Raw genomic sequence first — 10,301 nt, forward strand, 5'->3', positions numbered from 1 at the left:
TATAGAGGCACCTTACTGTCCTCTATCCAACCTTACTGTATGCGCATTTCCCGATGATCCGATTAATCACACTGTATAAAGAAAAGAGGATGAATTATATTCTCCAAATACTCAGATGAAAACATCTAAACTTTTTGCCTTGTGACTATTTCTATTATTAATATTATCATTATTGAAATCTTTTGTTCGCAACTTCATGGAAGGGTGTATCATTTCTGCCAAACTATTTCTTGTATTCTTAGCCTTCTACATTCTAGGCCAGGAACGGCCGAAAGAAAACCAATCACACCATTACTAATCATTCCTCAGAAGACGCCGAAGGCACAAAGAGACCGAATTGCGAAACTGCAGGAGCCCACTTGGCAGATGACGCGTTGTTGTCGAAAAAAAAAACGAAAGGGCGAAACGGAGCAAGAGCACACGACCAAGTCTCGAATTAAATCGGTTGCATATAAAAGGGTGCGATTGTTGAAGAACGAATGTGGTGAATTAAATGTAAGGGAGCTCTATTTCGATTTATAAACCATTTAGTTGACGAAGGCTAGGTCTTTCAGATTTCCAATCATTGTATTGAATCTAAAAACATGCAATGGTTATTCCTGTAACCACTGTTTTTTGCAACGAGCGTATTACTGCTCAACGTTTTGTTTACTCTAAACTTGGGACTTTTTGGATGGCAACCTTCATTCTGTTTTTATCAGAAGGTCATTCTAAAGATGAAGTTTTCGATAAGGGAAGCACTTCCCATTATCTGAAAGAAGTTTCCGTTAATCCAACATTGAACATGGTCAAGGGTATGTTGGGAATTTGCTAGAAATACTGAAGCTTTTCATTTTAGTTATACATTACATTGTAATGATAAAGAAATACATTACATAATTGGGTATTAATAGAAAATGTCATTAGATTTTGTCACATTGAGTGCATATTATAAAAAGAGGGCAAAAATTTCAAAATATTATATTCTATATTAAAAGAATGATCACGCCTTATAACAGGGAGGCAATGAATACAATAATAAGGATAAATTCAGATGCATATCACCCGACGATATGAATATCAACAAGAGTTACGATCTGAATTGAACTAGCCAATTTGCTATGTTACTCTGATGAGGTCAAACGAGACCGAAACCATGGTCAGCATCTGCTTTTCTTCGATGGAGCGTACTTCATTTGGGGCCTTGACGATGGCAAATTGGCTAGTTCAATTCAGATTGTAACACTTGTTGATATTCATATCGTCGGGTGATATGTATCTGAATTTATCCTTATTATTATATTCTATATTTGATGTTCTGTGATCTAGTGCAGCACCGGCGCCAATGGAATTCAAGGTTCTACAGGGTGATTCATAACTATTGGGACATAGGCTAGGGGCAGACTGTTTGGACCAAAATATGGCGACAGGACCAAATATACCTCAATAAAATATTGCTGTGGAAAAAGATAGACGGCGTTAAATTTGAATTTTTTATAAGGGGACCGAATAATATTTTCTTCGAAGTCCTTTATTAAAAGAATTAGAAAAGGCATAGAAGTCGAAGGAGGCCACGTAGAACATTTAATTTAAGTTTATTCTTTTTATGTTACATTGTTTTTAATTATGCTTTAACGTCGAAATAAATGAATCGTTACTTCAAATCCCCTTCCGATGCTCTGAACTGTTCAATCGTGTTTTTCTTAAAAACGGATGAAAAAATATACGGTTAAATTATAAGCAAAAATCGAAAAAAAAATTCAACTTTTTCCACAGCAATATTTTATTGAGGTATATTTGGTCCTATCGCCATATTTTGGTCCAAACAATCTGCCCTTAGCGTATGTCCCAATAGTTATGAGTTACCCTGTATAAAATGAGAGTTTTGTCATCCGCCATTTTTGACACAATTTTGAACCGTTTATGTAGTGAAATGTAATGTGAAGGTTTCTTTCCGAGTACTAATAATTCCTTATTTGTGTTATAGATATTTTAAAGGTTAGGAGGACTTTAGTGAAATTGTAGAGTTAAATGAAGTTTTCACGAAATGCAACAAAATCAGTTAAAACTATTCCCATCTAGAAAAAACGCGTTTTGTCGAAATGATTCAGTTAGACCAAGGTTGAAGAATATAATGTTAGAAAGATACCTTCTAACACAAAATGCCACGAACGTTTATCTTGCAATAAAAAGTAGATAATCTCACCTTATACCTTGTTTGTTGAGCTATTTTCAATAAATTTTCAAAATTTCAACAATGACTTTATAACAAATTTTCGAATAGTGAAAACGCGTTTCAACTAAAATTACCTTTAACTGTCATATGTATATTTTACAGGACCTTTATAAATGCTTGCAACATTCAGTTGGCTTTGAATCATTCTATTTGAAAATTGACGCCCACTAGGATGGTATAATCATAATACATAAGTATTATATATTTCATATACAGGGTTAGTCTTTGACTCGTGCAAATATTTGAATAGTAAATTCTAAGAAACACTTTTTCGTTACAATTTTTATCGATTCTACCCTGATAAAAGGATATAGCCATTTTGAGTTTTCAAAATGAGCTGTGCCACGACTAGAAAAACAAATTTACTTCCCGAATAACTAGCAATATCTGTGACACAAGACACAACACATCTGTGGATCTTTTAAACAGAGTTGTATTCAGCCAAAGTACCCAATACATAATATAAAAAATACCGTTATTTTACAAAACTTTCAAATATTCATTAAATAGCGTCTAACTTAGTTTCAAGAGTTGGACTCTTTGAATTTTTGGTATTTTTATGGACTCATTCTAGAAGAAGTTTTGTGATCAATTGGTTTTCTGACTTACAAAAATAAGGATCTTCAACTGAAATTTCGTAGGACTGTGAACTTCTTCAACTGTTTGTGTTCAGACAATGATGTTTCGTATCTCCTCAATGAATGTTTCATTGATTTTACATTATTATTGGTCTGTATAAGATGCTATTTTATGCGTGGTAATGCTGTGGGGACTTGTCTTTATAAATTATTGTAATATCGCAGTTAGCTTTGGACTACTCTGCGTGCTGCTCTTTACTCGGTCGTTTCGAACTATATACATATCATAGAATTTCAAAACTGACGCCTAAGAATAGGCATGAAATTTTGGCGCAGATTTTCTGCACAGATGAGTTGTATAGGTAATTTTCAAGTGAAAAATACGAAACATTACTATTATTTCTGTTACAAAAAAATAATGTAAAAAAATTGCACCAAAACAAAAATTGGGAAGAGTAGCACTTTCAAAGCTATGGTATAATTTTCTCTATTCGATAACTGAGAATACTCACATATCTGTCAATCTTTTTTTAGGACACAATATGTATGCATTAAGAATATTATTGTATTTCTATTAAACTTCATCGAAATGTCTGGTTTCACAAGAAAATTAATCACTTGTCCGAAAAATCTTTTCAGTTTTGTTTACCATTTGAAATTTACTTTTAAAGATTTCAATGTGATCGGCCTGATTTCATTCTAGTGACCGAATTACTGTCAAATGGATGATGAGATTCATCAAATTTCGTGAAACCCACCGTGAATGTTCAAAATTTGGTGTTACCAATGTTACCGTTGAGTTTTGACTCAAAGGTGATATTGAACGGAGAAGTAGCTCCCGTACACTGAAGGGGTGTGAATGGCAGCGCACGAGTATGTTAGGAAGACGGGTTAAAAAAGAACGCGAAGAACAACGTGTGGCACTCGTGACCCATTTTCGATTTCAACTTAGGTAAAAAAAAATCGAAGAAAGGTGCATCGGTGCATCCACAACTGACACGAATATAACGGAATCTTGGAAATTGGCATATCTCCACCCTTACACAAAGGTTCGCATCGTCAAGGGCTGTAAAAAAGTGTTACGTTAAGACTACATCAAGCCAAATAAAATATTCAGCATGGTTTTGAAAATTTTCTGATCTTTTTTGTCGTGTCTTGAATAGACTGGAGGATATGGATGTTTCCAACTTCAATAGTTGTGTGTTGAAAGATATATTAACAGACTATATTGAGTAAAATGAAAGCAAACACACATATCATGATATATGTATTTGTGGAATATTTTTGAAATATTGGCAATTTGATTTTTGAATATTCAATGAATTTGAAGTAGGTATTAATGACATAAAGTTATGACCATCTAAAATTTTGTTCGTTGTGCGACTTTCATAATTTTGCATTGATTTCACTCATTTCTACCCAAAGATTATAGAGTAGAAAGATAGGAAACGCCCTCATATCGCTAGTGCTAAAGACTACATTTTGGCCAGTGAAAACACATTTGACAATGAGATGGCGCTGAAAACGTACTGTCAATACATAAAACCTGTTTTGTAACACTTTTCTGTTTTATAATTTAGGGGCGCGAAATTCGAATTCTATTCCTTGTATTAAATTTCAATATCGACCTTGTTGAGACCAGAAAACAAACATCCTGAGTGACAAAACAAAAGGATGGTTTTGTTTTGAGACCAGGATGTTAGTTTTCATCTGAACATTGTTTGGAATTAATTGGTATCAATGAAATACGCTGTTGAATGTGATAAATTTTTATTTGTAATCTATGAAAAATTTACAAAAATTTAAAATTATGAATAACGAAAAGAGCTCTGACTAGGACACAAGAGTATGGTTATCTGCTATAGTTGTTTTTTCTGTGAAAACGTTTTGAATTAATAAACTTGGTTGAATTTGTACAATTTATATCAGAAATTTATATAAACCAATATTCAATTTATCGTCATAGGATATACATTTCCGTTACTTACATATTATTTACAAAATTTTCAGAACCACAATCGAACCTTACAGAGGTATACAAGACCTGTATTCAAGCCCGTCAGTATAATTTCTTCATGCGTTTTTATGATTTCTTCATGGTATGATATCTTAATGACAAAATATACAAATGGATTAATGAATGAACAAAACACTCACAGAAGGTTTCATAAAACTTTGACTTTCCAAACAACAGTTTGACAGTCACCCGATTCTCAAATCGAAATCCATAAAACTTTTGCATTTCTGAATATATTGAAGGCAATAGCGAATCTTCGAAAGGACGTATAAAAGTCATAATTTCCCCTAAATGGGCCCTTCATGCAAGGTATCTTTCCTGCATACAACAATTTACGTGGATGAACAGTTCTCAATTGACTTGCAGTAAAATGTTCATTACACAATGTGTAGTCAGTAGGTTTGCAGGCCTTTACGCCCTGAAAATGAATGACGGAGTTTTAATACTTACATTCCCATTTTTCTCAGTAAAATTCGTCTTCTTTGATTCACAGTTCTTCCCCATACATTAATTTTCGAACGATATTTTGAGGTTTTCGCCAAGAAATTAGATATAATATCAATATTCAGCAACGAGCTTGATAAACAAAAGGCGATACGAGAATCAAAATATTCAAAACTTCTTTGATCAAAATGGCCATTTGACATCTCACAAAATTTCATATGTTCCTCGAATTAATATTTTAACTAATATTAGGGCCTTAAAAACACATCTGAAACACAGATGGCGCTCACATCACTTCAGTCGCTTCATTTCCTATCTTTCTACTCTATAATCTTTGTTTCTACCTGAACTAGGTGTTTTGGTTCGATGGTACTTCCACCAGAATTTCCGTCGAAAGATATCCATCCACATTTGAGATCCACATTTCAGTAGAACTAAATTTATGTATAAAAATAAATAAGAAAAATAGCTTAATATCCTGTATTTCTGGAGAGATTCGAAAATATTTATGGAAAAACTTCTTATTTTAACTAGAACTATTACTTCTCAAAGCTATGACCTGGACTTTTGAATCATCCTGTATACATGTTATCAAAAACGATTGTTTTTTCAACTGTGAATAAAACTTGTCGAAATGCTGAAAACTCAGATTACCTCGTAGATGAATGCTCTTAGAAATTCCAGTAATATTTTTTATTTGAAATATCCATAAAGCAATTGTGTATTACTCAAAAAAAAAGAACTTGGTAGAAAAGTTGAAGAAATCAGTTTCTTAAATCATTTTCCTATATTAACGCAAGTCATTAACTTTTTCACGATATCGAAAAAATAATACCTGGAAAACCGAGCAGGTAACAGACTTCCTCGATACATAACCTGCATTACAATTTTCTCTTTTACTCGGCATTCGTGAGCTTAGCGTGATGATTTCCGTCAATCTTAGCGACAGTTGAGATGACATGACAAGTCACAGGGAGTGTAATTAACTAATTAACCGCCCAGTTAGTTGAATAACAAAACTTATCACGTGACATACTGTGATACTCATTCCTTGAATATTCGTATAAATTATGAGAGTCTATTCTCTCATATTTCATTCTCTCAGAATAAGTAAAAATAAGAAAAATGGATTTGATCCTACATTTCGAGAATTTAAAAAGAAATATCTAATATATAAAATTCTCGTGTCACAGTTTTCGTTGCCATACTCCTCCGAAACGGCTTGACCGATTTTGATGAAATTTTTTGTGCTTATCCGGTATCTATGAGAATCGGCCAACATCTATTTTTCATCCCCCTAAATGTTAGGGGTAGTCCACCCCTAATTTTTTTTTTATTTTGCGTACCACATTCTTACATACATACAATATACACATTCTAACATACATACATACTTACAATAAGTAAGCTATTTTTTGTCTACACTAGAAATTACTAGGAAATTATTTATATGGCAAAACAACGTTTGCCGGGTCAACTAGTATTATATATATTTATATTATATTTAAATGTCGGAACCAAAAAATGGATAAAATAATAATATAAAACCTAATTACTTTTTCAAAAACACCGGCTGACTCTAGGTTATGAAATTAGCGAAAATGACATAAAAATAAATATGTAGAACTAGATTACTGGATATAATTTGCAGATGAACAGTAATTGAATAATATAAATGTGATAGCTTTTTTGTTTTGCAATATAATGATCTAAAAAATCGACAGTTTTATTTCGATCTACTTAGACTTTTCTATGAATAGGAAAAAATTTTTCATTGACATAGAATTTAATACTTTCGAGAGTTTTCTACACAGAAAATTTAGAGACCCTGTGAGAATCAGAAAGTGTGGACTCATTTTGTAGAAAAAAAATTTCCTAGTCATAACGCAATCAAAATCGAATTTTCTCTACTCGTAGATCAAAAAACAAACAACAGATCCTTTTAAAAAATTCATTTCTCCCAATTTGGTCTAGTTTACTGGTGAATATTCGAAGAAAATAGTCGTAAACAACAGCCAAAGGGCGCATATAAAGAAACGCTCGGATGTCCCACATGTTTCCGTTACAAATACGCAGAACGATCACCCCAATACCTAATATTTCCCGAATTAGCATATCTGATGTGTAGCTAGTCCAGGAAGTGAATTATTGAACCAGAATGGGGTGCCAGTATCGACAGTATCCTGGGATCTTATCGTTGGGGAAAAAAGATTTCTCATTATCAATTCGCCTTCGAAATTTTACAAATACCTTCACAGGGTAATTTGGTGGTTTGTTGGTTTCCCTTCTAATTAGAATAATTGATATTCTTTTCCCCGATTCTTTCGTTTTGTGTCGATTAATATGGGAATTTTTATCGTCAAGTTCGATGGCGTTTGAATTAATAATGTCAGACAGTTTGAGCCTTGTAATCTTCACAAGAAATGAACTTGGAATGGAAAAACTTAATATTATGTAAGGTATATGCGTGTAGATCGTCCGAACTAGGTGACCAACAATTGGATAAAAGTATTATGTGCTCATTATGAAATAGAGTCCCGAGCATATAGCATATTAAACTGCTCCACATGAGTTAGGGATATTGACTTAAATTTAAAAAAATATAGTTAAAATAAGATTTTTGTGATGAAAATTCATATTGAAATGATTTCAAGTTGCAAATTAATTTTAGCCTGTAGGTCTGCAGCGTATACAGGCTGGTCAAGAAAAATCGAGTAAAATAACGAAATTTTATTCCCAAAGAATTCAAGCATTTTAGACTATCAATACAATGTATGGCCTCCACGGGCATCAATAACAGCTCGACTTGAGATCTTCTTTGCATACTACACACGAGGTTGTTGAACATTTTTTGAGGAATTTTGGTTCCATAAACGGGGCAGAAGCTCTCTCAGATCATTTAAGGATTCTGGGATGGGTTGATGATTATTTATCTTATCTTCTTTGGATCATATCCCATGCATGTTCTGTTCTATGCAATTCAAATCTGGTGAGAGCGGAGGTATTGGTAAATGAGGAATACCAAGCTCCTCGCGCGTATTCTCAACTATGGCTGTTCGGTGCGGTCTAGCGTTATCGTCTAGAAATTGAAAAGTTTCACCAATAGCAGCGTGTAAATTTGGCACAACATTGTCAATGACATGCTTCCTATAGTGTAAGGCGTTCATATTCCCAGGACAAATGTGTAGATCTGTGCGTCCGCTGAAACATATCCCGGCCCATACCATAACACTACCCCCTCGAAATGAATGGACTTCTAGGACATAGCGATGATTACGGGGTATACGTGGGATTGCCCATACCCTTATTCTTCGAGAATCTGAAAATCGTCCATATCTGGATTGATCAGTGAAAAGGACTCTACGCCATTGATCGTTCCAATTGATATGTTGCCTTGTCCATTCCAGTCTTTGACGCTTATGGTCACGTGTTAATGGAACTCCTCTTAATGGACGTCTAGAACCTAGATTCACCTCTCTCAAACGTCGTCTGATGGTTTCGATGGAAACTTGGACCCCATCTGAATTTTGAAGAGTATTCCGTAGCATTCTACACGTAGATGTAGGGTTTCTTCTCGCTGAAACGGTGATGAAACGATCCTGAGCAGGTATTGTTTTTCGTCGCCCACCAAGCCTTGGTCCTTCCAACACGGAACCTGTCTCCCTGAACCCATTCCAAAGTCGAGATATCACACTTTGGCTGACTTGGAGCCCTTCCGCTACAACAACCTGTAGCATTCCGATAGTCCTATTAGCCTCAGCGTTTGTTAATTTACGTCTTGGCATTTCCAGAAAACTCGTTTCAAATCGAAGCCGTTGATAAACTGACTTCATTTCAAAACAAGAACATTCATGAAGCATATGCAAAGAACCAAACATCAGAAGAAAGACGACCAGATTGACGAAATGTCTCATACTGATTTTAATTGGATCGATTCAAGTTGTTATTGAGTTTTAAATGATTTCACAGCGATTTTCTCGAAGATTACATACTTTTAAACACGATTGAATACGATATCCCTAACTCTTGTGGAGCATATGATAATTTGTCTAGCGCTTATCACTTACCTATGCTTTCGTAGAAAAATGTATCCAGGGTAGGTACCGCGAAAGTAATATTATGTCTCAGTAGGTCAAATGCTGGTTATAATCAATTCTGATCTACTGCCTTCCTAAAAACAGATGCCGTATCTACAAAAATTCAGTTTTCTGATATTTTTGTCTTAATATAGGATGACAAGGTACCTGAATGATCTTTCTTTCAAACAAAAATGTTGTAAAATTATTCTTAATATCCGAAACATAACACTTTTTTCAGCTCAATTTTCTCATTTTGAAGGCCTCGGTATATACGGAATCTCACTGAGAGGTCCTTGTAATTTCCCGGAAAATCTACATTGGAGAAAATTATGCCAAAAATTGAGCTGTTGTAATTTTCACGAAAATCCTGCTAATTTTGCAAACAATAACGATTTCGAAAAGAAATCGTAAGTCCAGCACTTTATCTCTATATCGAAAGTTGTTTTTTAGTTGTGCTAAATTTGCGGAAATTAGAAAAATTAATAGATTTTTTAAGCGTAGTGTGGGTCTTTTATATAATTTTTTTTAAAGACCCTGGCACCCGAGAAGCAATCTTTCTTAGAAATCACTGAATTTTTTATTGCTTTTTGCACTTCATATGAAAAAAAGCAGAGAAATATTCCTCAATCTCGATACTCAAAAAAAAAGCATTAAAATATTTTGAAGCTTCAGGTGGCCTAGAGTGCCAGATATAACATTCAATTTTGATTCTTACACTTTTTTGCTAATTTCATTCATTATTTCTAGCTTTATTTTACCTCAAATAGAATTTCAAATGAAAATATTTTGGCATATAACCCAAAAATTTAATACAGGATAATATGTTTAAAATACAGGAGAAACCATTCCTGGATCTTCAATCCCATTGAATGCCCTAACAAACACTCTCACGTGCGTGCCATAGTTCTGACAGTTCACCGTTCTGTTTCTTGGAAATTGGAAAGTGCCGTTGCAAAAGTTCTACCATA

Source organism: Coccinella septempunctata, chromosome 8 (assembly GCF_907165205.1).
Source record: "Coccinella septempunctata chromosome 8, icCocSept1.1, whole genome shotgun sequence".
NCBI lineage: Eukaryota > Metazoa > Arthropoda > Insecta > Coleoptera > Coccinellidae > Coccinella > Coccinella septempunctata.